The sequence below is a fragment of the Lagenorhynchus albirostris genome, chromosome 7 (genome assembly GCF_949774975.1).
Source record: "Lagenorhynchus albirostris chromosome 7, mLagAlb1.1, whole genome shotgun sequence".
NCBI classification, from domain to species: Eukaryota; Metazoa; Chordata; class Mammalia; order Artiodactyla; family Delphinidae; genus Lagenorhynchus; species Lagenorhynchus albirostris.
In genome coordinates this window covers 33,991,627-34,008,624 of record NC_083101.1, presented here as the reverse complement: position 1 = coordinate 34,008,624, position 16,998 = coordinate 33,991,627, and the positions used below count along the sequence as shown (strand labels likewise).

General features: G+C 45.8%; 1 pseudogene; it reads left to right on the top strand.

The window, feature by feature from the left end:
• Nucleotides 1–6,909: 6,909 nt before the first annotated feature.
• LOC132522609 (large ribosomal subunit protein eL22-like 1) lies at nucleotides 6,910–7,305 on the top strand (annotated as a pseudogene).
• Nucleotides 7,306–16,998: the final 9,693 nt, after the last annotated feature.

Genomic DNA, 16,998 nt, shown 5'->3' with positions numbered 1-16,998 from the left:
CAGCTAGACAGTATGGCTCTCCCAGGCAGAAATCAAGATGCCTTGCCTCGTTGGCACTGGCCAGAAATTGAAAGCCCTCCACCCAGGGGTTTTGTCCTTGTCTTCCTAAAGCCCGGGAGGGGGATTGGGGCTGGAAAAGGGCAGTCTACGCGCCCAGTTAATGCAGCGGTTGAGCCTTTCTCCGTGTTTTAATTACCAAGTCCAATGCTTTGACAGCGCCATTAACGTTAATCCAGTCCTTTCCCTAGTGTCCTCATTTGTGAATGGGAATTTGTGACCCCTCCCTCAGAGTCCACCTAAAGTTAAACGAGTTAAGAGGGATAGAAACGCTTTGTAAACTGTAAAGCGCTGGGCACAGGAGGGAAGAAGGTTTTAACATTTAAGCGCCGCCTTATCCGGAAGTCTCCTGGAGCGTCGCGGTAAAGCCGGGGGAACAAGAAAGACAGGGAGGGAAAGCGCACGCGTCTTCGCCCCCAACTCTCCTTGTCAACTGGGACGACAAGTGAGATCGACCAGGGTCTGTGCCCTGAGAGAGAGGACGCTGCGAGGAGGGAACTGGGTATACAGCAGGAGCCAGGAGAGACAGCGAGACCCTCGAGGTGTTGAAGAGAGGCCCTTCTCGGCCTCCTGCCGGCCGGCGACACCCAAAGCTAGTGCGCCACCCGGCCGAGCCAGAAAGGACGCTGCGCAGGCGAGGGAGCGCCGCCCTTCATCCACAGCCGGGCCGGGCGGGCCCTCCAGTCCGCGTGGCTCTAGTACATTGAGAACATTCACTGCTGCGTCTTGGGACAATCCAACTCTCCGAATCCCCGAACTGTGAAATAGAACCTCCCCGGCTCCCCGTCTAGGGGTTCAGAGACCGGAGGTGCGTTTCCCTTTTTTTTCTTCCTATCTTGAATCCAGAGAAATCGTTTGCCCCTCTCTGAGCCCTGCACGCCCCCCCCCCCGCCGCCCCAGGTCTGTGAGTAATTAGATGCGTTCCTCCCTAATTGCCCAAGGCTCGTTAGAATTCGCCCCAGAGCTGTAACATTTTCTTTCAAATTAACTTTGCTCGCAATTAAGTTTAGGAAACCAGCAACAAAAGCAGACTTGGCCCGAGGTCGTTTACTACGAAAACGGATTAGGGAAATTTCTTCCCCAGTTTAAGGGGAAAGATTCCTGCGGCCAGAGCTTTGGGGGAAGAGTTCCCACAGCTGAGGCCAAGTGGGAGTAGGAATCGGCTTGCGGCGGTTGGTGACGGCATTGGCCTTCCTCCTCATCGCGGTGATTCGTGCGCCAGAGTGAGGGTAACCTCGCTGAAAGGAATTCAGGAGGGTTTGGGCTGAATTACACACCCTTGACTTGAAGCTGCTGTAAGTAGTTAGAGTTCATCCAGCACGTTCATAAACATAATCTCATTTACTAAGAACTCTGTGAGAATTTTTTCAAAATTAATTTTTTTCTTATTAAAAAATTGGTACACGTTCATTGTGAAAACAAACAAAAAATACAACTTAGAAAGAAGAATCAAAGGAACCCATAGTTCGCCCAGAGAAAGCACAGCAAACACCTCAGTGAGTATCTTTTCTAGTTTTCGTTTTTGTTTTTCCTTTGCAAGAGGCCTGAGTCTCAACTCTGTCACTAAAATGCTGTGAGGTCTTGAACAAGCTTCTTCCTGCACTGCATAGGCCTCAGTTTCACCATCTACAAAGCTGGGTGGCAGGTCCCCTTTCACCCTCACAAACTCCCGTTTTTTTGGTCATTTAAATCCAGGATGCACTTCTCCAAGCGCCAGTAGAGAAGCTGAGAGCAGGAGGCTTGCCCTCCCTGCTGTTTTGCACAAGACATTAAGGCCCTGAGGCCTTGAAGCTCTCAGTGTGGGCCACAGACTAGCTGCATGGGCATCCCCTGAGAGCTTGCTAGAAATGCGGACTCTCAGGCTCTACCCAGATCTACTGAACCAGAACCTGCAATTCAACAAGACCTCAAGCGATTCATATACCCTGGGCAGAGAGGCAGAGCTTTAGAGAAGCGGGGTGGGGGTGGGGGATGTGTTATGTTGTTGAAATCAGAGACCCCAGAATAACTTCCAGAAGGCTCCTGTTTCTCAGCAAGAACCCCAACCAGAGATGGCTGCAGAGAGAAGAGATGGCTAGGGTGCAGCCCTTCACCTCCTTCCTTGGGTGTGCTTTACAGTCTTGGAATCCTAACCCTTGGAATGCATCTCACCTCATGTTCCCTGTCTGATAGGTGACCATGACAATGACATTCACTGAGAGTGTACCTGAAACCATCTTGAAAGCTGGACTGTCAGAGCCAGAGCAGGAACCCAAACTCCTGACTCCCTGCTGAGCCACTGTGGGGACCTTGGGTTCTGGTCTCTGTGCCCTCCGTAAGCAGCAGTCATTTGCCCAAGGACGGATGAAACTTGGCAACTTCAACCCCAAGTCTGGGCTTGTTGGAGTTCAGGAGAAAAATAAAGCTCTCTTCTCAGCAGGAAGAGGCCCCCACCTCTGAGTCCATCTGGGCTGAAGGATCCTCCAGTAGAGCATTTAAGTACCCCTCGTATGATCCTGGGCATCCTAATGAATCCTCCCCCACCCCAAACGTCCACGCCTTCCTGGAGAATGTGGTCTCTGTGCTCACCCTGCTCCTGAGAAGTGCGGACTCCTGGGTGGGGGTTGGCATGACAGGACAACCGGGGGAAAAAAGGCCCTGATGATAAGGAGCATGTACCAGACTGGGCTCTCTTCCCAGGATCACACAGCAACTCAGTGGAAGAACCAGGACTCTCATCTCAGTGCTCACATGAGTTTTCAATAATAGGAATAAATAGGAATACCATGCGTGCGTATAGAGCTTCTATAGAGCTAAAGGGGCACAGGACTTACCCAACATCGCATAGTGTCCAAGCCTGGCTAGAACTTACGCCTCCCTCAAGGGAGACTGCATTTGATTATCACCCTCATAAAAGGCAGTGTGGAAATGGAAGTAATCAGACGGGGGGTGGGTGGTGAAGGTGGGGGTTGAGGGAGGGGGAAGGAGTGCAGCTGCGGGAGGGCCCTCCATTGTATGGATGGGTAAACTGAGCCTGGGATCAGTTAAATAAATAGCTTAGAACCACCCAAAGGGAAAGCAGTGTGACTAGTGCTTTTCAGCCCAAACTGAGCAGTGAACTAAAGGAAAAGCAGGGCCAACACCTTGGGTGCGGTAAGGATAGGAGGTCTTTAACAAGTTTGGTGCCTGTCCCTACCCTCCTTCCAGCGTCTTCTTTCCAGGCCGAGGCCAAAGCCAGCTTTTGCAGAGCTCCTGGGGTGGAAAGGATGACTGCTCCCTATGGAGCTCCCCATGCCCCTCTGCCAGCCTCACAACCCCTCTTCTGACAGCTGAGGCTCAAATTTCCAGCTCAGCCCAGAAGGGTTAACCTGGTGCAGAAGCATGTAGTCAGAGAGGCCCTGGGGATCAACTGTCAGCCCCTCCCAGGGTGAGGAAGGGATTGAGAGGCGGAATCAGGGTGGATCTCAGCCCTGGTGCAGAGCACCAGCTTATCTCACTATCTGAGAACCTGGAGCGGCTTCTCCCAGGAGTGTGGGCAGAGCAGAGCCCCAGCTATGATTTTTTCAGGCGTGGAGGCACTCAACAACCAGAGATAACGTGTGAGAAGCACAGCCTCATAGAGCCTAACTCTTGCCTCTGCTCTCAACCCCAAGCGGCTGGCCGAGCCCTCCCCATGGATGCTCCTGCCTCCTCCCTCCATTCTGCCCCCACTGCCAGCCTCACTTCCTGAAGCTGAGCTCCAGTCCTATGGGAGCAGGCTCCCTGCTGTCTGCAACAGAAAGCCCAAACTCCTCACCTGGCACTTGGGACCCTCCATTATCCTCATGCCAACCCTCTTCCCAGCCTCATCTCCCATAGTTGCCCTTCCTACACATCTAGGCTCCAGCCAACACGCCACTTGCTGTTCCCAGACACCCCTGTGTGTTCCTGTCACCATGAATTTGCTCTGACCATTACCTCTCTAGGAACCCCCTAACCCCATCTTGCACGTCTAAGGCCACCAACCCAGTAGGAGGCCCCATCATCTCTCTCCTGGATCACAGCATCAGCCTCCTAACGGGGCTCCCTGCTCCCTCCACTGCTCTCCTCAGTCATTCCCCACAGCAGCCAATGTGTGATTCAGCTCAAACATCAACAGATCATGTCACTCTCTCGCAGAGGTCCAGACCTCACGACAGGGGAGTGAGATAAGGAGCATGGCATGTTCGTGAGCAGCCCCGTGAAGGGTTTCTTACACTATGAGAAAATTATACTTAATATGAGCACTTTCAAAATGTCCCCCTCCCATGTAACACTTCCCTTTTATCCTAAATTTCATCAAAGCTTCATAATTAACCTTGTGTGAAGTGGGCTGTGCCCACATTTTTCCTGCACCCGTGCTCAAAAGAAAGAACAATGTCTTATCATGGGGACTGGGCACAGGGGTCTTGATGGTAGAGCTCAGATGGAGCATCTTGAGGACAGCCATATAGTGGACAGCTCTGGACAGAAGTAAAGCAATACCCTCTCTGGCATATTCAAGAAGAAGTTGTGCCAGACTGCTAGTTGTCTACCCAGCCATTTCGCCCCCTTCTTCTCTGCTCACAAGACCCTGATTTTGTTCAGGTTGCAGTTGGTCATGTGTTTTAGGGGAAGTCTTACCCCTTGGAGTATCCACCGGCTCAATCTGGACTTGTCTAAGGTAAACGTGGTGATGATTCCATCACTCTTGCCAGTGATTATTGAGAAACAGGCACAGGATACTTTCCAGGCCAATGAGATGTCCAGAAAAGTCTGCTCAGGGCTTCTGGGAAATAGTTCTTTGTTCTTAAAGAGACAGTGGGAGAGAAATAGCCATTTTCTTCCTCTTAATGTTGTTAGAGTGTGACTCCTGGAAGTGTGACAGACATGTTGGGCTCGGAGGGTACCAGCCTAAGAGAACAAGCCAACCTGCTGAGGATGGCAGAGCCAAAAGGTGGGAATAACCTGGGGGCCTGATGATATCAATGAGCTGCTGAAAAAACCAACCCTGGAACCATTCTTTATACCTGTGGGCGATAACAAATGTCCTCTAAGTTTAAGCCCCTTTTCTTTGGGCTCTGGTTACTTGCAGCCAAATGCATCCTAACTAATAAAGGTGACCCTTATGGGGCAGGAAAAAATTGATTCTTGGTTTTCCCTTTGAGATTTCCTTTGCCATTCTTATTAAAAAAAAATACAGCTGAAAGGTTATCTAGTCCCACCCTTGTTTTATAGAAGGAAAAACCAAGGACCAGAGAAGGTAACGGTTGTACAGTGAGCTAACATCTTAGGCCCTTGTCCAGGGCTCTCACCACACCATTGCTCTTCCCCAGCTTCAAGTGGCTCAGCCGTGGCACAGCTGACTAAGGTAACCCTGACGTTACCCGAGAGGCTGTGTTCAGGGTGTACCAAGCGCTTCCACATATGCTGTCCTTTGGATCTTCACAACTGCCCTGGGAAGTAGCAGGTTTCAGGTGTATTTTTTTTTTCAGATGAGAAAACTGAGGTCCAAGAAAAGAGGACAAGCTCAAGGTCACAGACCTTTGCCTGAGAGGGATTCAACCCAGGTGTAACAAAGTTCACAGCAAAATGAATCAAACGTGAGGATTTTTCCTTCCTGGATATGGGGATCAGGAGACTTGCATGTTGGTTTTGACTGCTGCTCTGGGGAAATCCTGTCTCTTTGGGTCTCTAAGTAGGGTGGATCCTCCACACGCCCCTGACTTACCTCCACAGGGCGTGTGAGGCTTAAAGATAATGTCTGCAAAGTGTGTGGATCTGCTTGCGTCAGATCCTACCAAGTAGGATGGTTAGTGCCAAAGCTGAAGGGGACTGGCTGTTGCTTAAAACGAGCTCTACCATTGTGGGCCTCTTTTCACCCTCCTATCACCCCACCCTGACCCTCCCAGCTTCAGCCAGCGTTGGTCCCACCAAGGCGAAAGCTGCAGGAGCAAGCCCGTAGTTTGCAGAACACCTGGGAGAGGCTGTGGGTAGCTGGGTAATTTCCAAATTAGTTGTAGGAGAAACCTAACAAAACAATCTGCAGGCTAAGCATCCCCAGAGCTCTCCATGAGACTGAGAGCCTGGAATCCAGCAAGTACAATGCACCGACCACAGGCGGGAGGGCCCTTCCTCCTTGGCGGGAGGAGGGCTGACTTCCTTCCAGCAGGGGCCCGTCCGGGCCTGCATCGGCCTGATAGGAGAGCGAAACCCCAGAACTGAAACAGGCTTTCCACCCAAATCCCAAACTATAATGAACATAAACGACTTTCCCGAAACGCTACTGCAAGGTTGGCTAGCCGGAGAGTTATGCGCCCTGGTAGACACCTCACTTCTCAGCAAGGGGCTTTCAGGTCTCATTTTGAAGATTCCCTCCTGAATCCATCCTCAGGAAACCTGGGCTGTGCCCCCACTACTCCCTGTAGGCTACACACAAATGCACAAAATGAACCTGGAGTCTGATATACTGTCAGTAATGGTCAAATCTGAACATTGTTTGGTACTTTCCTATTTTCTGAGAGGCTGCCTGCCTTCGTGAGAAAAGCACTGGTTCAATCCCTGGCTCTGGTACCAGGGCAAGTCTCAGCCTAAACTTCCCCAGCAATAACATGGGTGCAACAGTGCCTTCCCTCTGTGATACCGGGCACAATGGCTAACATTCAGTGAGCTGGCAGGGCAGGCACTACCTAGTGCTTTTCAGTCTCCACAAAATCCCCTGGGAGATAGTGACCATGAAGTATAAGAAATGGTAGGAGCAGTTTGAAACCAGGCAGTTGGGCACCAGAGCTTCTAGGTGATAACACTTTGCATCATGCGGCTCCTGGTTCACAGAAGCACTAGGCTAGAAGTCAAAAGACTCAGGGCTGCTCTCTGATTGCACGGCCGGCCTTCAAGATGGTGCCGGAGAAAGATAAGAGGCCTAAGAAGTCAGCCTGGAAGTTTAGTTTGGATCTTACTCATCCAGGAGAAGATGGAATTTTTGATTCTGGAAATTCTGAACAGTTTCTACGTTGAGAAAGTTAAAGTTTTTCCAGGAAAAACTGGAAATCTTGGGAATGTTGTTCACATTAAAGCCTTCAAGAATAAAATCATGGTTGTTTCTGAGGAACGATTCTCTAAAAGGTATTTGAAATATCTTACCAAGAAATACCTTAAAAAGAATAATCTTGGTGATCAGCTTCGGGGGTTGCATCTGATGAGGAGACTTACGAACTTCGTTACTTCCAGATTAGTCAAGATGAAGGTGGATCTGAGTCTGAGGGGCAGTGAAGCCATCCCTTATAGGCCTTTGCTTGCTGATAAAACAAATGAAGCATACAAGACAAAGAAACATCTAGAAATTGACCCTTAGATTATCAGTGAATGAAAAACACTGTACTCATGTTAAGCGTTCATCTCTTTAGGTGTATGCTGTTTACATGGTTCTAATACTTTCTATAAGCAATATTTAAATAACTTATAGCTGGTAGAATTTTTTCCAGGATTTCTGAAATGTATTGCTTTTTAAAATGTCCTCGAGTTAAAGTGTATAGTGTAGTATAGGAAAAAATGAAGCACAATTTTGGGTATAACTTTAGATAATAAAATATTTAAAATTAAAAAAAAGAAGAAGATTCGGGGCCTCACCCCTCCACAGCCACCAACTTTGTGTGTGACCTTGAATGAGTCCCTTGCCTTTGGCAGTCCCATCTATACACTGGGTACATGTGTGTGCCTGGGGGTTTTCAGATGGACTCTGGTGTCCCTTTAGCATAACCTTTGGTGAATCTGAGTCCCCCTCCCCTGAACACAAACATGAGAATGGAATAGCATAATATGAAAGTTTCTGTAAACTGTAGTGTGATAGTTTATTTCCAAGCCCTTCCGTGTCTTTATCTCATGAAGTTCTCAAAACAACCTCAAAGTGATTGGGGGTGAAGTGAAATGGGGGAAGTTTTACTGCAATAGTGTTTATAGCATGGGGAGCTATAGCATGGAGGTGGCCCAAAGAGGGGTCACCAGCAATTTCGATGGAGCCCACACTAGACTTGGGACACCAGGCTCTGACCCAGTGCTCTTGAGGTTACACTGTGTGAATTATTACAAATGAGTGGATACCCACAGCACTTTAATGCTGTGCCTGGCATGGTGCCTTGCCTGCAGTAGTGGGTGCTCACAGCATGCAGACCTAGGAAAGTGGCTTGGTAGTACGAAGTATGAGAGACAACCCCCACCTTGGTTACTAAGCCTGGGTCCAGGGGGCTTAGGATTAGTAAACACCCAGATCTGGGCCCAATCTTACAGGCTGCTCAGACCCAGAGTTCTCAGACATAGCCTGGGTCCCCAAGTCCCTGCCCTCTGTCCACAACCTATTAGGTTCACCTTCTAGACAGCTGACGGTTATCCCAGGCCTGATGTGCCTCACACCCCACCTGTCCCTCCCACCTGCCCCACAGGGTCTCACACTACGGCTTCCAGCGATCATCCCTCCTGGTATTCACAGCCTGTGTAAGCCCCTCCCACTGAGTCTAGTGACTTGCTGCTAATAAACAGGATATGGGAAAAGTTATAAGATGTCCCTTCCATGATTAGGTTACAAGACACTGTGACTTCCGTCTTGCTGGCACTCACTCTCTTATGTGCTCTAATGAAGCAGGCTGCCATGTTGTAAGATGCAGTACGGAGAGACCAAGATGGTGAGGAACCAAGGGACTCATGAGGAACTGAGATCTTAGTCCAACAGCCTATAAGAACTAAACCTGCCAGAAACTACGTGAATGAGCTAGGAAGCGAATCCTTCCCAATCACATTTTGAGATGACTGCAGGCTTGTGAGATACCCTGAAGCAGAGGACCAGAGAAACTGAGATCAGAAATGTTATGATTTTAAGCCCCTAAGCTTTGGGATAATTTGTTATGCAGTAGATAACTGGTACATGGGAAGCACTCTCACTTCCACTATAGTCTCCAGCCAGGCTGCCCCACCTCAACTGGAAGACACACATACGCACACATATACGAATGCCTCTTCCCCTTGGGGTGGAAGATTTGAATACTTCTGCTAGGTCAGCCTAGACTTGTTGAGGGGACTCTGAAGCCTGGGGATCCCCCCAGCCTTGTGCACTCCTTTTTTTTTGGCTTCAACATGCGGCATGTGGGATTTTAGTTCCCCAACTCATGCCCCCTTGCATTGGGAGCACGGAGTCTTAACCACTGGACTGCCAGGGAAGTCCGTTTTTTTTTCTTGTGCACTCCTGACATTCAGAGGAAGCAAAGAGACTGGGGAGCCCCCTTGAGATGACAAAGGGAAGGAGGGCCAGGAGAGCTGCCCCCAAGGAGCCTAGGCCTATCCTTAGGACCCCTGCTTGCCCAGCCAAGTTTCACAATATCCGAGTCCACCCTGCAGCCTTTGGAACAATGAATATGTACAGTGTCAATAAATGCAGATTCAACCTACTTTCTTTTGGCCTTTAAGTCTGACATTAAGATTAGAATTAATTGCTCCCAAAAGGAAATGAGTAACACATGTTACAACCTTAAGCGAGAGGCTTACCTTTGGAGACCTCAGCCAACCCCAGTCTGGGCTGGGCTTTTCTCAGAATTACATCCATGACTTCTGTTCCACGCTGGGTCTGGGTGCTGTTTGAGAGAAAGGCAGTGTTTCCTAACACTCCCTTCTTCTGGATTATTTAGATTCCAAGGGGAATCCAGAAACTATATGACGCCATGGCAAGATATTTCGGACTGTGCCATGGAAAACTTAGGCAAGATTGGCCATGTTTTTAAGCAGGGCTGTGAGTTAAAAACAAACCAACAGCACATGGGTCAGCCAGGAAATCCAGGATGGGTAGCAGCATGTGTGAAGACAGCTTAGCCAATACTATGCTCACTATGAGTCAGGAGTGTCATGAAGCTGCCAAAATAATGAACTTGGAGACTGTATTAAAAGAAGTAGAGCGCTCAGAGCAAGGAGGTGATGGCCCCGCCTGACTTTGCCCTGTTCAGGGTGCCTGGATTGGCCCTGAGCTTCACATTTTTTGAGGGACATTGATCAACTGGAATGTATCATGAGAAGACAATCAGGATGGGGAAGGGGCTGCAGCCTGTGTCCTGGGAGGACCACTTGGAAGAATTAGGCTTGTGTAGCCTGAAGAAAGTCAGACTGCAGCACAATGTCCTTTCTTCAAGTCCCTGAGTAGTCTAGAGGACAGAGATGCTGCAAGGGGGCACACTGATAGCATCAATGCCGTGTAGCAACAGACTTCAGTCAATAAAAGGAAGAAGCTTCAAAGAGTCAGAGGTAGACAAGGGTGATACTGGCTGGCTCAGGCAATAAAAAACTCCCCATTCTGGAGGGATGTCCAAACACAGTTGAAAAAACAGATGGAGAGGTTCACAGAACAGACGGGAAAGCTGAGGAATCAGGTCTTAAAAAGGACAGAATTGGGGCTTCCCTGGTGGCGCCGTGGTTGAGAATCTGCCTGCCGATGCAGGGGACACGGGTTCAAGCCCTGGTCTGGGAGGATCCCACATGCCGCGGAGCAACTGGGCCCGTGCGCCACAACTACTGAGCCTGCGTGTCTGGAGCCTGTGCTCCACAACAAGAGAGGCCGCGACAGTGAGAGGCCCGTGCACGGCGATGAAGAGTGGCCCCCGCTCGCTGCAACTAGAGAAAACCCTCGCACAGAAACGAAGACCCAACACAGCCCAAAATAAATAAATAAATAAATAAATAAATAAATAAATTTATATATATATTAAAAAAAAGGACAGAATTCAGGGCAGCAGCTAATAGATGAGCTTTTCTGAGTGTCACTGTCAGGATGAATCAGGTTGTCAGTAATTTGAACTCACACTCAAACTCCAGGGAGACTGCCTGACTGATCCCTCTGGTATCACACACCCCTCTTGGCTAGCAGGGGACAGGGTACATTGACCAACAGATAGTCCAATCATGACCATACCCATTGAAGGAGAGTGGGGATTTCCACAAAGCAAAATCAGGAAGATGTTATCAAAAGAAAGGGATGTTGTGCTAGCATAATAAAGGGATTTGTGTCTTGCTTTTGCCAGGATAAGTCGATAGGACTTGTCAAGGGGACTCTAAAATCTGTTCCTCCAATTATATGTTAATTATATCTCAATGAAGCTGGGGGGAAAATGAAATAAAATAAAAATCCGTTCCTCCAATCTTTTCCATTATAGTGAGAGTAATGATTTCCCTGACCCTATAAAAGGCCCACAAACTGTATCAAGATCAAGGTCCTGGGTAACATTGACACTTTGAGATGTGGGTACAGACATCTTGGTGGAAAAAACACTGGAACGTCTGTTTCCATCAGCAACGAGAACCAAACACCCTTAAAGAACTTTCCAATGGAAACAACTAAAATATCTGGATGAAATATCTTTTAAAATGCATTGCTGGGGCTTCCCTGGTAGTGCAGTGGTTAAGAATCTGCCTGTCAATGCAGGGGACTCCGGTTTGAGCCCTGGTCCGGGAAGATCCCACATGCTGCAGAGGAACTAAGCCCGTGCACCACAACTACTGAGCCCACGAGCCACAACTACTGAGCCTGCGCGCCTAGAGCCCATGCTCTGCAGCAAGAGAAGCCACCGCAATGAGAAGCCCGCACACCGCAACGAAAAGTAGCCCCGCTTGCTGCAACTAGAGAAAGCCCATGCGCAGCAACGAAGACCCAACGCAGCCAAAGAAAAAAAAATCTAGGGCCTATTTTAGGTTGAGAATGTACAAGGAGACTATACAAAAGTTGGAATTTCCAAAGGTACACATACTCAGGATAAGGGTGAATAAAATGCATTTTCTATTTGTTTTTTGTTTTTCGTTTCCTTTTGTTTGTTTCTTTTTTTTTAACGCATTTTCTTTTTGCCTTATATCCCAGACTTGAAGCTGAAGAAACTGGCAACCTGAAAACACCAAAGGGCACAGACAAAAATGCCTCCCCAAAGCCTGCTCTCCTCAGCCAAACAAGCAGGAAAAGGGCAGCCCAGCAAGACAGAAAACTACTCCAGTCAAACACCACAGAAAAACCGTGACCCACCCACACCCACACCAACAATGGCCAAGTGGGGAGCATGGACCCAATTACATGCTGTTGTGGTAAAATGAATGATGGTCCACAAAGACACCCAAGTCCTAATCCCTGGAACCTGCAAATATTACCTTATGGCAAAAGGGTCTTTAATGTGATTAAGTTAAGAATCTTAAAATGGGGAGATTATCCTGGATTGTCCAGGTAGGTCCTAAATGTAATCACCAATGTCCTTATAAGAGAGGGGGAGAGGGAGATTTAACACAGAAATAGGAGATGTGACAACGAGAGCATGAGATTGGAATGACGTGGCCATGAGCCAAGGAATACTAGCAACCTCTAGAAGTTGGAAGAGACAAAGAACAGATTCTCTCCTGGAGCCTCAAGAAGGTGCTAGCCTTGCCAACACCTTGATTTTAGCCCAGCGAAACTGATTTTGGACTTCTGACCTCCAGAACTGTGAGAGAATAAATATGTGGTGTTTTAGGTCACCAAGTCTGTGGTAATTTGTTTTAGCAGCTATAGGAAGTTAACATAGCTATCTATCAGAAACTTACTTCTAATATAGCAATATAGGCAAGTTGAAAGTAAAAGGATCAAAAATATATATCATAAAATCATTAATCAAACAAAACAGGAGGGCTATATTAATATCAGGTAAAGTAGGCTTCAGAACAAAGAAAATTCCTAGGAACAGAGAAGGACTTTACCTAATGACAAAAGGGTAAACCCACCAACAACACTTAGCAATCCTAAATGTGTATGCACCAAACAACCGAGCTACAAAATATGTGAAGCAAAACTGATAGAACTGAAATGAGAAAGAAACAAATTCACGATTATAACTGGAGACTTCAACAACTCTCTCTCAATAATTGATAGAACAAGTAGACAGAAAATTGGCAAAGATATAGAACAACTCAGTGATACCATCATACAAGAGGATGTAGTCAACATTTGTAGAACACTCCACCCAATAACAGCAGAATACACCTGCTATTCAAATGCCTATGGAAGATGTGCCAGAACAGACCATCTCCTGGGCCATAAAAGCAAACCTCAATAAATTTAAAAGAATTGATATCATACAGACTTAGCTCTCCAAAGTTCTCTGAGAGAGATAACAAGAAGATCTCCAAATACTTGGAAACTGCACAGCACATTTCTAAATAGTCCATGGGTAAAAGAGAAAGTCTCAGGGGAAAAAAAAAAATTACCAATGGAAGTGAATGAAAATGAAAATACAACATGTCAAAACTTGTGGGAAATAGCAAAAGAACTGCTAAGAGGGAAATTTATATCACTAAAGGCATACATTAGAAAAAAGGAAAAATCTCAAATCTATGACCTAAGCTTCCACCTCAAGAAAACAGAAAAAAGATAATAGCGTCAATAATATTATAACTCTGTATGGTGACAGATGGTAACTAGTCTTATCATGGTCATCATTTTGTAATATATAGAAATATCGGGGCTTCCTTGGTGGTGCAGTGGTTGAGAGTCCATCTGCCGATGCAGGGGACACGGGTTCGTGCCCTGGTCCAAGAAGATCCCACATGCCACAGAGCAGCTGGGTCCATAAGCCATGGCCGCTGAGCCTGCGCGTCCGGAGCCTGTGCTCCGCAATGGGAGAGGCCACAACAGCGAGAGGCCCGCGTACTGCAAAAAAAAAAAAAAGCAATCCAACAGAGGAAAGATACCCTTTTCAACAAATGGTGCTGGAGCAACTGGACATCCACAGTCAAAAAACAAAAAAAAACCCTCAACCTAAATCTCATACTTTATGCAAAAATTAACTTTAAATGGATAATGGACTTAAACATAAAATGTAAAACTACAGAACTTTTAGAAAAAAACATGGGAGAAAATCTTTGGGATGTAGGACTAGGCAAGCAAAAAGTTCTTAGACTTGACATCAAAGCACAATGCATAAGAGAAAAAAAAATTGCTAAATAGGACTTTGTTAAAGTTAAAAACATTTGTCTAGGAAAGATCCTGTTAAAAGGAAGAAAAGACAAGCCACAAACCAGAAGAAAATATTTTCAAATCACATATTTGACAAAAGATTCATATGTAGTACATATACAACTCTCAAACTCAACAGTAAGAAAACAATCCAACTAGAAAATGGACAAAAGAGATATTGCACCAAAGAGGATAGATACATAGGTGACAAATAAACACATGAAAAGATGTTCAACATCATTAGCCATTAGGGAAATGCAAATTAAAACCACAATGAAATATCACTGCACACCTATCACAACGGCTATAATAATTAAAAAAAACAGCGACAACACCAAATGTTGGCAAGGAGTCAAAGAAACTGGATCATTCATAAAATGCTGACAGGAATGTAAAATAGTACTGCCACTCTAGAAAACAGTTTGGCGGTTTCTTATAAAGCTAAACATATAACAACAATGTGACTCAGCAATTGCACTCCTGGGTATTTATCCCAGAGAAATAAAGATTATGTTCACACTAAAACCTGTATATGAATATTTATAGCAGCTTATTCGTAATAGCGAAACTTCTGAAAAAAAAACAGATGTCTTTCAATGGGTAAATAGTTAAACTTTGGTACACCTGTATCATGGAATAATACTTAGCAATAAAAAGGAATAAACTACCAATACACACAACAACTTGGAATAACCTCCAGAGAATTATGCTGAGTGAAAAAAGCCAATTCCAATAGGTAACATGCTGTACGATTGCATTTATATAACATTATTGAAATGAAAAAAATATAGTAATGGAGAACAACAGCTCAGAGATTGCCAAGGGTTAAGGAGAGGGTGCAGTTGGGAGTGAAGTGGGTGTGAATATGAAAGGAAACAGGAGGGCTTCCCTGGTGGCACAGTGGTTGAGAGTCCGCCTGCCGATGCAGGGGACACGGGTTTGTGCCCCGGTCTGGGGGGATCCCACATGCCGCGGAGCGGCTGGGCCCATGAGCCATGGCCACTGGGCCTGCGCGTCCGGAGCCTGTGCTCTGCAATGGGAGAGGCCACAGCAGTGAGAGGCCCGCGTACTGCAAAAATAAATAAATAAATAAGGAAACAGGAGAGATCCTTGTGGTGATTGGCATGTTGTGTATCTTGAGTATATGAACGTTGCTATCCTAGTTGTGTTATTATACTATTGTTTTATAAGATGTTACTATTGGGGGAAATTGAGTAAAGGGTACATAGGATCTCTCTTATTTCTTTGTCTTTTTTTTTTTTTTTTTTTTTGGCTGTGCCTCATGCCCTGTGGGATCTTAGTTCTCCAACCAGGGAATTCTGTATTTCTTAAAAGTGAATCTACAATTATTTTAAAGTATTAAGTTTTGACATAAAAATAAATCAGGTTAGGGAGTTCCCTGGTGGTCCAGTGGTTAGGACTCCACGCTTTCACTGCTGTGCCCCAGGTTCAATCCCTGGTTGGGGAACTAAGATCCCATAAGCCACAGTGAGAGACAAAAAAAAAAAAAAAAAAAATCAGGTTAATAAAATAAACCCTCTGTAGCTGTGATAATATTAGACAAAATCTTTTATGCCCAAAACAAACAAACTAAACCTCACTAGAGATAATGTGGGTCACTTTATAATAATAACACTTTCAGTTCACCAAGAACATAATAACATTCTAAACTTGTCTGCACCTAACAACTTAGCTTTAAAATATACAGAGCAAGGAATCCAAATTGGAAAAGAAGAAGTAAAACTGTCACTGTTTGCAGATGACATGATACTATACATAGTAAATCCTAAAGATGTCACCAGAAAACTACTAGAGCTAATCAATGAATTTAGTAAAGTTGCAGTATACAAAATTAATACACAGAAATCTTTTGCATTCCTATATACTAGCAATGAAAGATCAGAAAGGGAAATTAAGGAAACAACCCCATTTACCATTTCAACAAAAAGAGTAAAATACCTAGGAATAAACCCACCTACGGAGGCAAAAGAAAGTTTTCTGTATCCAGAAAACTATAAGATACTGACAAAAGAAATCAAAGATGACAGAAATCAAAGATGACACACAGAATTGGAGAGATATACCATGTTCTTGGATTGGAGGAATCAATACTGTGAAAATGACTATACTACCCAAAGCAATCCACAGATTCAATGAAATCCCTATCAAATTATCAATGGCATTTTTCACAGAATAAGAATAAAAAATTTTACAATTTGTATTGAAACACAAAAGACACCAAATAGGGGCTTCCCTGGTGGCGCAGTTGTTGAGAGTCCGCCTGCTGATGCAGGAGACAAGGGTTCGTGCCCCAGTCTGGGAAGATCCCACATGCCGCAGAGCAGCTTGGCCCGTGCGCCATGGCCGCCAGGCCTGCGCGTCCGGAGCCTGTGCTTCACAATGGGAGAGGCCACAACAGTGAGAGGCCCGCGCACCGTAAATAGCCAAAGCAATCTTGAGAAAGAAAAACGGAGCTGGAGGAATCAGGCTCCCTGACTTCAGACTATACTACAAAGCTACAGTAATCAAGACAGTATGGTACTGGCACAAAAACAGAAATATAGATCAATGGAACAGCATAGAAGGTCCAGAGATAAACCCACGCACCTATGGTCACCTTATCTATGACAAAGGAGGCAAGGATATACAATGGAGAAAAGACAGCCTCTTCAATAAATAGTGATGGGAAAACTGGACAGCTACATGTAAAAGAATGAAATTAGAACACTCCCTAACACCATACACAAAAGTAAACTCAAAATGGATTAAAGACCTAAATATAAGGCCAGACACTATAAAACTCTTAGAGGAAAACGTAGGCAGAACACTCTTTGACATAAATCGCAGCAAGATCTTTTTTGATCCACCTCCTAGAGTAATGAAAATAAAACCAAAAATGAACAAATGGGACCTAATGAAACTTAAAAGTTTTTGCACAGCAAAGGAAACCATAAACAAGATGAAAA